The following is a 13060-nucleotide window of genomic DNA, read 5'->3' on the forward strand; positions in this document are numbered from 1 at the left end:
CTGAATCCCAGATCTGGCTACAGGCTCTGCTTTGTGTTTTTTGATATTATCAATGGACTTTATGGTTTTGAATGAATTTAAGCAGGGAATATTTTCCTTGGTACTGGGAAGCACTAATTAGCTCCACATGGAGACACAAACTCAACACATTCGTGCTGTCTAGGCAGAAAACTACAGCAATTGCTGCAAAGAAACATGATATTTGTGTTGGTGTAGATGACATTTTATTCACTTCCCTAAGAAAATACTTTGCTAGTCTCCAAAACCAGTTTGACTGTGATTATCTGAGTCCATTGCATGTCAGTTCCACAGCACTTTGTGTGGATATGCCTGGATGAAACCAGAAATAGCCTCTTGTGTTATGGCTAACTGAATCCCAGATCTGGCTACAGGCTCTGCTTTGTGTTTTTTGATATTATCAATGGACTTTATGTCTTTGAATGAATTTAAGCAGGGAATATTTTCTTTGGTGCTGGGAAGCACTAATTAGCTCCACATGGAGACACAAACTCAACACATTCGTGCTGTCTAGGCAGAAAACTACAGCAATTGCTGCAAAGAAACATGATATTTGTGTTGGTGTAGATGACATTTTATGCACTTGCCTAAGAAAACACTTTGCTATTCTCCAAAACCAGTTTGACTGTGATTATCTGAGTCCATTGCATGCCAGTTCCACAGCACTTTGTCTGGATATGCCTGGATGAAACCAGAAATATCCTCTTGTGTTATGGCTAACTCAATCCCAGATCTTGCTACAGGCTCTGCTTTTGTTTTTTGATATTATCAATGGACTTTATGGTTTTGAATGAATTTAAGCAGGGAATATTTTCTTTAGTGCTGGGAAGCACTAATTAGCTCCACATGGAGACACAAACTCAACACATACGTGCTGTCTAGGCAGAAAACTACAGCAATTGCTGCAAACAAACATGATATTTGGTGTAGATGACATTTTATTCACTTGCCTAAGAAAATACTTTGCTAGTCTCCAAAACCAGTTTGACTGTGATTATCTGAGTCCATTGCATGCCAGTTCCACAGCACTTTGTCTGGATATGCCTGGATGAAACCAGAAATAGCCTCTTGTGTTATGGCTAACTGAATCCCAGATCTTGCTACAGGCTCTGCTTTCTGTTTATTGATATTATCAATGGACTTTATGGTTTTGAATGAATTTAAGCAGGGAATATTTTCCTTGGGGCTGGGAAGCACTAATTAGCTCCACATGGAGACACAAACTCAACACATTCGTGCTGTCTAGGCAGAAAACTACAGCAATTGCTGCAAAGAAACATGATATTCGTGTTGGTGTAGATGACATTTTATTCACTTCCCTAAGAAAATACTTTGCTAGTCTCCAAAACCAGTTTGACTGTGATTATCTGAGTCCATTGCATGTCAGTTCCACAGCACTTTGTCTGGATATGCCTGGATGAAACCAGAAATAGCCTCTTGTGTTATGGCTAACTGAATCCCAGATCTGGCTACAGGCTCTGCTTTGTGTTTTTTGATATTATCACTGGACTTTATGGTTTTGAATGAATTTAAGCAGGGAATATTTTCTTTGGTGCTGGGAAACACTAATTAGCTCCACATGGAGACACAAACTCAACACATTCATGCTGTCTAGGCAGAAAACTACAGCAATTGCTGCAAACAAACATGATATTTGGTGTAGATGACATTTTATTCACTTGCCTAAGAAAATACTTTGCTAGTCTCCAAAACCAGTTTGACTGTGATTATCTGAGTCCATTGCATACCAGTTCCACAGCACTTTTTCCGGATATGCCTGGATGAAACCAGAAATATCCTCTTGTGTTATACCTACTGAATTCCCGCAATTGGTACAACCTTTGTGTTTGTGTTTTCTGGATATTATCAATGGACTTTACGTTTTGGAATGAATTTCAGTAGAGGAAATTTTGTTTTGTGCTGGAAATGCCTATTGCTTTCACTTGCAGGCCAAACATGTTCACATTTCTGTTTTCTACGCAAAAAGCTAGAGCTATCATTGCAAATAAACAGGTTATTTATATTTGCAAACATGACTTTTTATCCACTTGGCCAAGAAAAAGAGTTTGCTTTTCTCCAAAACCAGTTTGAGGGTGATTTTCTGAGTCCATTGCATGCCAGTTCCACAGCACTTTGTCTGGAAATGACTGGATGAAACCAGAAATATCATCTTGTGATATGGCAAACTCAATCCCAGATCTTGCTACAGGCTCTGCTTTGTGTTTTTTGATATTATCAATGGACGTTATGGTTTTGAATGAATTTAAGCAGGGAATATTTCCTTTGGTGCTGGGAAGCACTAATTAGCTCCACATGGAGACACAAACTCAACACATTCGTGCTGTCTAGGCAGAAAACTACAGCAATTGCTGCAAAGAAACATGATATTTGTGTTGGTTTAGATGACATTTTATTCACTTCCCTAAGAAAATACTTTGCTATTCTCCAAAACCAGTTTGACTGTGATTATCTGAATCCATTGCATGTCAGTTCCACAGCACTTTGTCTGGATATGCCTGGATGAAACCAGAAATAGCCTCTTGTGTTATGGCTAACTCAATCCCAGATCTTGCTACAGGCTCTGCTTTGTGTTTTTGGATATTATCAATGGACTTTATGGTTTTGAATGAATTTAAGCAGGGAATATTTACTTTAGTGCAGGGAAGCACTAATTAGCTCCACATGGAGACACAAACTCAACACATTCGTGCTGTCTATGCAGAAAACTACAGCAATTGCTGCAAACAAACATGATATTTTGTGTAGATGACATTTTATTCACTTCCCTAAGAAAATGCTTTGCTAGTCTCCAAAACCAGTTTGACTGTGATTATCTGAGTCCATTGCATACCAGTTCCACAGCACTTTGTCTGGATATGCCTGGATGAGACCAGAAATATCCTCTTGTTTTATGGCTAACTGAATCCCAGATCTGGCTACAGGCTCTGCTTTGTGTTTTTTGATATTATCAATGGACTTTATGGTTTTGAATGAATTTAAGCAGGGAATATTTTCCTTGGTGCTGGGAAGCACTAATTAGCTCCACATGGAGACACAAACTCAACACATTCGTGCTGTCTAGGCAGAAAACTACAGCAATTGCTGCAAAGAAACATGATATTTGTGTTGGTGTAGATGACATTTTATGCACTTGCCTAAGAAAATACTTTGCTAGTCTCCAAAACCAGTTTGACTGTGATTATCTGAGTCCATTGCATGCCAGTTCCACAGCACGTTGTCTGGATATGCCTGGATGAAACCAGAAATATCCTCTTGTGTTATACGTACTGAATTCCCGCACTTGGTACAACCTTTGTGTTTGTGTTTTCTGGATATTATCAATGGACTTTACGTTTTGGAATGAATTTTAGTAGAGGAAATTTTGTTTTGTGCTGGAAATGCCTACTGGTTTCATATGCAGGCCAAACATGTTCACATTTCTGTTTTCTACGCAAAAAGCTAGAGCTATCATTGCAAATAAACAGGATATTTATATTTGCAAACATGACTTTTTATCCACTTGGCCAAGAAAAAGAGTTTGCTTTTCTCCAAAACCAGTTTGAGGGTGATTTTCTGATTCCATTGCATGCCAGTTCCACAGCACTTTGTCTGGAAATGACTGGATGAAACCAGAAATATCATCTTGTGTTATGGCAAACTCAATCCCAGATCTTGCTACAGGCTCTGCTTTGTGTTTTTTGATATTATCAATGGACGTTATGGTTTTGAATGAATTTAAGCAGGGAATATTTACTTTGGTGCTGGGAGGCACTAATTAGCTCCACATGGAGACACAAACTCAACACATTCGTGCTGTCTAGGCAGAAAACTACAGCAATTGCTGCAAAGAAACATGATATTTGTGTTGGTGTAGATGACATTTTATGCACTTGCCTAAGAAAACACTTTGCTAGTGTCCAAAACCAGTTTGACTGTGATTATCTGAGTCCATTGCATGCCAGTTCCACAGCACTTTGTCTGGATATGCCTGGATGAAACCAGAAATAGCCTCTTGTGTTATGGCTAACTGAATCCCAGATCTTGCTACAGGCTCTGCTTTGTGTTTTTGGATATTATCAATGGACTTTATGGTTTTGAATGAATTTAAGCAGGGAATATTTTCTTTAGTGCTGGGAAGCAGTAATTAGTTCCACATGGAGACACAAACTCAACACATTCGTGCTGTCTAGGCAGAAAACTACAGCAATTGCTGCAAACAAACATGATATTTGGTGTAGATGACATTTTATTCACTTGCCTAAGAAAATACTTTGCTAGTCTCCAAAACCAGTTTGACTGTGATTATCTGAGTCCATTGCATGCCAGTTCCACAGCACTTTGTCTGGATATGCCTGGATGAAACCAGAAATAGCCTCTTGTGTTATGGCTAACTGAATCCCAGATCTTGCTACAGGCTCTGCTTTTTGTTTTTTGATATTATCACTGGACTTTATGGTTTTGAATGAATTTAACAGGGAATATTTTCCTTGGTGCTGGGAAGCACGAATTAGCTCCACATGGAGACACAAACTCAACACATTCGTGCTGTCTAGGCAGAAAACTACAGCAATTGCTGCAAAGAAACATGATATTTGTGTTGGTGTAGATGACATTTTATTCACTTCCCTAAGAAAATGCATTGCTAGTCTCCAAAACCAGTTTGACTGTGATTATCTGAGTCCATTGCATGTCAGTTCCACAGCACTTTGTCTCGATATGCCTGGAGGAAACCAGAAATAGCCTCTTGTGTTATGGCTAACTGAATCCCAGATCTGGCTACAGGCTTTGCTTTGTGTTTTTTGATATTATCAATGGACTTTATGGTTTTGAATGAATTTAAGCAGGGAATATTTTCCTTGGTGCTGGGAAGCACTAATTAGCTCCACATGGAGACACAAACTCAACACATTCATGCTGTCTAGGCAGAAAACTACAGCAATTGCTGCAAAGAAACATGATATTTGTGTTGGTGTAGATGACATTTTATGCATTTGCCTAAGAAAATACTTTGCTAGTCTCCAAAACCAGTTTGACTGTGATTATCTGAGTCCATTTCATACCAGTTCCACAGCACTTTGTCTGGATATGCCTGGATGAAACCAGAAATAGCCTCTTGTGTTATGGCTAACTGAATCCCAGATCTTGCTACAGGCTCTGCTTTGTGTTTTTTGATATTATCAATGGACTTTATGGTTTTGAATGAATTTAAGCAGGGGATATTTCCTTTGGTGCTGGGAAGCACTAATAAGCTCCACATGGAGAAACAAACTCAACACATTCGTGCTGTCTAGGCAGAAAACTACAGCAATTGCTGCAAAGAAACATGATATTTGTGTTGGTGTAGATGACATTTTATGCACTTGCCTAAGAAAATACTTTGCTAGTCTCCAAAACCAGTTTGACTGTGATTATCTGAGTCCATTGCATGCCAGTTCTACAGCACTTTGTCTGGATATGCCTGGATGAAACCAGAAATATCCTCTTGTGTTATACGTACTGAATTCCCGCACTTGGTACAACCTTTGTGTTTGTGTTTTCTGGATATTATCAATGGACTTTACGTTTTGGAATGAATTTTAGTAGAGGAAATTTTGTTTTGTGCTGGAAATGCCTACTGGTTTCATATGCAGGCCAAACATGTTCACATTTCTGTTTTCTACGCAAAAAGCTAGAGCTATCATTGCAAATAAACAGGATATTTATATTTGCAAACATGACTTTTTATCCACTTGGCCAAGAAAAAGAGTTTGCTTTTCTCCAAAACCAGTTTGAGGGTGATTTTCTGATTCCATTGCATGCCAGTTCCACAGCACTTTGTCTGGAAATGACTGGATGAAACCAGAAATATCATCTTGTGTTATGGCAAACTCAATCCCAGATCTTGCTACAGGCTCTGCTTTGTGTTTTTTGATATTATCAATGGACGTTATTGTTTTGAATGAATTTAAGCAGGGAATATTTACTTTGGTGCTGGGAGGCACTAATTAGCTCCACATGGAGACACAAACTCAACACATTCGTGCTGTCTAGGCAGAAACCTACAGCAATTGCTGCAAAGAAACATGATATTTGTGTTGGTGTAGATGACATTTTATTCACTTCCCTAAGAAAATGCATTGCTAGTCTCCAAAACCAGTTTGACTGTGATTATCTGAGTCCATTGCATGTCAGTTCCACAGCACTTTGTCTCGATATGCCTGGATGAAACCAGAAATAGCCTCTTGTGTTATGGCTAACTGAATCCCAGATCTTGCTACAGGCTCTGCTTTGTGTTTTTTGATATTATCAATGGACTTTATGGTTTTGAATGAATTTAAGCAGGGAATATTTTCCTTGGTGCTGGGAAGCACTAATTAGCTCCACATGGAGACACAAACTCAACACATTCATGCTGTCTAGGCAGAAAACTACAGCAATTGCTGCAAAGAAACATGATATTTGTGTTGGTGTAGATGACATTTTATGCATTTGCCTAAGAAAATACTTTGCTAGTCTCCAAAACCAGTTTGACTGTGATTATCTGAGTCCATTTCATACCAGTTCCACAGCACTTTGTCTGGATATGCCTGGATGAGACCAGAAATATCCTCTTGTGTTATAGCTAACTGAATCCCAGATCTTGCTACAGGCTCTGCTTTGTGTTTTTTGATATTATCAATGGACTTTATGGTTTTGAATGAATTTAAGCAGGGAATATTTCCTTTGGTGCTGGGAAGCACTAATAAGCTCCACATGGAGAAACAAACTCAACACATTCGTGCTGTCTAGGCAGAAAACTACAGCAATTGCTGCAAAGAAACATGATATTTGTGTTGGTGTAGACGACATTTTATGCACTTGCCTAAGAAAATACTTTGCTAGTCTCCAAAACCAGTTTGACTGTGATTATCTCAGTCCATTGCATGCCAGTTCTACAGCACTTTGTCTGGATATGCCTGGATGAAACCAGAAATATCCTCTTGTGTTATACGTACTGAATTCCCGCACTTGGTACAACCTTTGTGTTTGTGTTTTCTGGATATTATCAATGGACTTTACGTTTTGGAATGAATTTTAGTAGAGGAAATTTTGTTTTGTGCTGGAAATGCCTACTGGTTTCATATGCAGGCCAAACATGTTCACATTTCTGTTTTCTACGCAAAAAGCTAGAGCTATCATTGCAAATAAACAGGATATTTATATTTGCAAACATGACTTTTTATCCACTTGGCCAAGAAAAAGAGTTTGCTTTTCTCCAAAACCAGTTTGAGGGTGATTTTCTGATTCCATTGCATACCAGTTCCACAGCACTTTGTCTGGAAATGACTGGATGAAACCAGAAATATCATCTTGTGTTATGGCAAACTCAATCCCAGATCTTGCTACAGGCTCTGCTTTGTGTTTTTTGATATTATCAATGGACGTTATGGTTTTGAATGAATTTAAGCAGGGAATATTTACTTTGGTGCTGGGAAGCACTAATTAGCTCCACATGGAGACACAAACTCAACACATTCATGCAGTCTAGGCAGAAAACTACAGCAATTGCTGCAAAGAAACATGATATTTGTGTTGGTGTAGATGACATTTTATGCACTTGCCTAAGAAAACACTTTGCTAGTGTCCAAAACCAGTTTGACTGTGATTATCTGAGTCCATTGCATGCCAGTTCCACAGCACTTTGTCTGGATATGCCTGGATGAAACCAGAAATAGCCTCTTGTGTTATGGCTAACTGAATCCCAGATCTTGCAACAGGCTCTGCTTTGTGTTTTTGGATATTATCAATGCACTTTATGGTTTTGAATGAATTTAAGCAGGGAATATTTTCTTTAGTGCTGGGAAGCAGTAATTAGTTCCTCATGGAGACACAAACTCAACACATTCGTGCTGTCTAGGCAGAAAACTACAGCAATTGCTGCAAACAAACATGATATTTGGTGTAGATGACATTTTATTCACTTTCCTAAGAAAATACTTTGCTAGTCTCCAAAACCAGTTTGACTGTGATTATCTGAGTCCATGGCATGCCAGTTCCACAGCACTTTGTCTGGATATGCCTGGATGAAACCAGAAATAGCCTCTTGTGTTATGGCTAACTCAATCCCAGATCTTGCTACAGGCTCTGCTTTGTGTTTTTTGATATTATCAATGGATGTTATGGTTTTGAATGAATTTAAGCAGGGAATATTTTCCTTGGTGCTGGGAAGCACTAATTAGCTCCACATGGAGACACAAACTCAACACATTCGTGCTGTCTAGGCAGAAAACTACAGCAATTGCTGCAAAGAAACATGATATTTGTGTTGGTGTAGATGACATTTTATTCACTTCCCTAAGAAAATGCTTTGCTAGTCTCCAAAACCAGTTTGACTGTGATTATCTGAGTCCATTGCATGTCAGTTCCACAGCACTTTGTCTCGATATGCCTGGATGAAACCAGAAATAGCCTCTTGTGTTATGGCTAACTGAATCCCAGATCTGGCTACAGGCTCTGCTTTGTGTTTCTTGATATTATCAATGGACTTTATGTCTTTGAATGAATTTAAGCAGGGAATATTTTCTTTGGTGCTGGGAAGCACTAATTAGCTCCACATGGAGACACAAACTCAACACATTCGTGCTGTCTAGGCAGAAAACTACAGCAATTGCTGCAAAGAAACATGATATTTGTGTTGGTGTAGATGACATTTTATGCACTTGCCTAAGAAAACACTTTGCTAGTCTCCAAAACCAGTTTGACTGTGATTATCTGAGTCCATTGCATGCCAGTTCCACAGCACTTTGTCTGGATATGCCTGGATGAAACCAGAAATATCCTCCTGTGTTATGGCTAACTCAATCCCAGATCTTGCTACAGGCTCTGCTTTGTGTTTTTTGATATTATCTATGGACTTTATGGTTTTGAATGAATTTAAGCAGGGAATATTTTCTTTAGTGCTGGGTAGCAGTAATTAGATCCACATGGAGACACAAACTCAACACATACGTGCTGTCTAGGCAGAAAACTACAGCAATTGCTGCAAAGAAACATGATATTTGTGTTGGTGTAGATGACATTTTATGCACTTGCCTAAGAAAACACTTTGCTAGTGTCCAAAACCAGTTTGACTGTGATTATCTGAGTCCATTGCATGCCAGTTCCACAGCACTTTGTCTGGATATGCCTGGATGAAACCAGAAATAGCCTCTTGTGTTATGGCTAACTGAATCCCAGATCTTGCTACAGGCTCTGCTTTGTGTTTTTGGATATTATCAATGCACTTTATGGTTTTGAATGAATTTAAGCAGGGAATATTTTCTTTAGTGCTGGGAAGCAGTAATTAGTTCCACATGGAGACACAAACTCAACACATTCGTGCTGTCTAGGCAGAAAACTACAGCAATTGCTGCAAACAAACATGATATTTGGTGTAGATGACATTTTATTCACTTGCCTAAGAAAATACTTTGCTAGTCTCCAAAACCAGTTTGACTGTGATTATCTGAGTCCATGGCATGCCAGTTCCACAGCACTTTGTCTGGATATGCCTGGATGAAACCAGAAATAGCCTCTTGTGTTATGGCTAACTCAATCCCAGATCTTGCTACAGGCTCTGCTTTTTGTTTTTTGATATTATCAATGGACTTTATGGTTTTGAATGAATTTAAGCAGGGAATATTTTCCTTGGTGCTGGGAAGCACTAATTAGCTCCACATGGAGACACAAACTCAACACATTCGTGCTGTCTAGGCAGAAAACTACAGCAATTGCTGCAAAGAAACATGATATTTGTGTTGGTGTAGATGACATTTTATTCACTTCCCTAAGAAAATGCATTGCTAGTCTCCAAAACCAGTTTGACTGTGATTATTTGAGTCCATTGCATGTCAGTTCCACAGCACTTTGTCTCGATATGCCTGGATGAAACCAGAAATAGCCTCTTGTGTTATGGCTAACTGAATCCCAGATCTGGCTACAGGCTCTGCTTTGTGTTTCTTGATATTATCAATGGACTTTATGTCTTTGAATGAATTTAAGCAGGGAATATTTTCTTTGGTGCTGGGAAGCACTAATTAGCTCCACATGGAGACACAAACTCAACACATTCGTGCTGTCTAGGCAGAAAACTACAGCAATTGCTGCAAAGAAACATGATATTTGTGTTGGTGTAGATGACATTTTATGCACTTGCCTAAGAAAACACTTTGCTAGTCTCCAAAACCAGTTTGACTGTGATTATCTGAGTCCATTGCATGCCAGTTCCACAGCACTTTGTCTGGATATGCCTGGATGAAACCAGAAATAGCCTCTTGTGTTATGGCTAACTCAATCCCAGATCTTGCTACAGGCTCTGCTTTGTGTTTTTTGATATTATCTATGCACTTTATGGTTTTGAATGAATTTAAGCAGGGAATATTTTCTTTAGTGCTGGGTAGCAGTAATTAGATCCACATGGAGACACAAACTCAACACATACGTGCTGTCTAGGCAGAAAACTACAGCAATTGCTGCAAACAAACATGATATTTGGTGTAGATGACATTTTATTCACTTCCCTAAGAAAATACTTTGCTAGTCTCCAAAACCAGTTTGACTGTGATTATCTGAGTCCATTGCATGTCAGTTCCACAGCACTTTGTCTGGATATGCCTGGATGAAACCAGAAATAGCCTCTTGTGTTATGGCTAACTGAATCCCAGATCTTGCTACAGGCTCTGCTTTTTGTTTTTTGATATTATCAATGGACTTTATGGTTTTGAATGAATTTAAGCAGGGAATATTTTCCTTGGTGCTGGGAAGCACTAATTAGCTCCACATGGAGACACAAACTCTACACATTCGTGCTGTCTAGGCAGAAAACTACAGCAATTGCTGCAAAGAAACATGATATTTGTGTTGGTGTAGATGACATTTTATTCACTTCCCTAAGAAAATACTTTGCTAGTCTCCAAAACCAATTTGACTGTGATTATCTGAGTCCATTGCATGTCAGTTCCACAGCACTTTGTCTGGATATGCCTGGATGAAACCAGAAATAGCCTCTTGTGTTATGGCTAACTGAATCCCAGATCTGGCTACAGGCTCTGCTTTGTGTTTTTTGATATTATCACTGGACTTTATGGTTTTGAATGAATTTAAGCAGGGAATATTTCCTTTCGTGCTGGGAAGCACTAATTAGCTCCACATGGAGACACAAACTCAACACATTCATGCTGTCTAGGCAGAAAACTACAGCAATTGCTGCAAACAAACATGATATTTGTGTTGGTGTAGATGACATTTTATTCACTTGCCTAAGAAAATACTTTGCTAGTCTCCAAAACCAGTTTGACTGTGATTATCTGAGTCCATTGCATGTCAGTTCCACAGCACTTTGTCTGGATATGCCTGGATGAAACCAGAAATAGCCTCTTGTGTTATGGCTAACTGAATCCCAGATCTTGCTACAGGCTCTGCTTTCTGTTTTTTGATATTATCAATGGACTTTATGGTTTTGAATGAATTTAAGCAGGGAATATTTTCCTTGGTGCTGGGAAGCACTAATTAGCTCCACATGGAGACACAAACTCAACACATTCGTGCTGTCTAGGCAGAAAACTACAGCAATTGCTGCAAACAAACATGATATTTGTGTTGGTGTAGATGACATTTTATGCATTTGCCTAAGAAAATACTTTGCTAGTCTCCAAAACCAGTTTGACTGTGATTATCTGAGTCCATTTCATACCAGTTCCACAGCACTTTGTCTGGATATGCCTGGATGAGACCAGAAATATCCTCTTGTGTTATGGCTAACTGAATCCCAGATCTTGCTACAGGCTCTGCTTTGTGTTTTTTGATATTATCAATGGACTTTATGGTTTTGAATGAATTTAAGCAGGGAATATTTCCTTTGGTGCTGGGAAGCACTAATAAGCTCCACATGGAGAAACAAACTCAACACATTCGTGCTGTCTAGGCAGAAAACTACAGCAATTGCTGCAAAGAAACATGATATTTGTGTTGGTGTAGATGACATTTTATGCACTTGCCTAAGAAAATACTTTGCTAGTCTCCAAAACCAGTTTGACTGTGATTATCTGAGTCCATTGCATGCCAGTTCTACAGCACTTTGTCTGGATATGCCTGGATGAAACCAGAAATATCCTCTTGTGTTATACGTACTGAATTCCCGCACTTGGTACAACCTTTGTGTTTGTGTTTTCTGGATATTATCAATGGACTTTACGTTTTGGAATGAATTTTAGTAGAGGAAATTTTGTTTTGTGCTGGAAATGCCTACTGGTTTCATATGCAGGCCAAACATGTTCACATTTCTGTTTTCTACGCAAAAAGCTAGAGCTATCATTGCAAATAAACAGGATATTTATATTTGCAAACATGACTTTTTATCCACTTGGCCAAGAAAAAGAGTTTGCTTTTCTCCAAAACCAGTTTGAGGGTGATTTTCTGATTCCATTGCATGCCAGTTCCACAGCACTTTGTCTGGAAATGACTGGATGAAACCAGAAATATCATCTTGTGTTATGGCAAACTCAATCCCAGATCTTGCTACAGGCTCTGCTTTGTGTTTTTTGATATTATCAATGGACGTTATGGTTTTGAATGAATTTAAGCAGGGAATATTTACTTTGGTGCTGGGAGGCACTAATTAGCTCCACATGGAGACACAAACTCAACACATTCGTGCTGTCTAGGCAGAAAACTACAGCAATTGCTGCAAAGAAACATGATATTTGTGTTGGTGTAGATGACATTTTATGCACTTGCCTAAGAAAACACTTTGCTAGTGTTTAAAACCAGTTTGACTGTGATTATCTGAGTCCATTGCATGCCAGTTCCACAGCACTTTGTCTGGATATGCCTGGATGAAACCAGAAATAGCCTCTTGTGTTATGGCTAACTGAATCCCAGATCTTGCTACAGGCTCTGCTTTGTGTTTTTGGATATTATCAATGGACTTTATGGTTTTGAATGAATTTAAGCAGGGAATATTTTCTTTAGTGCTGGGAAGCAGTAATTAGTTCCACATGGAGACACAAACTCAACACATTCGTGCTGTCTAGGCAGAAAACTACAG

Source organism: Lepus europaeus, unplaced genomic scaffold (genome assembly GCF_033115175.1).
Source record: "Lepus europaeus isolate LE1 unplaced genomic scaffold, mLepTim1.pri SCAFFOLD_37, whole genome shotgun sequence".
NCBI lineage: Eukaryota > Metazoa > Chordata > Mammalia > Lagomorpha > Leporidae > Lepus > Lepus europaeus.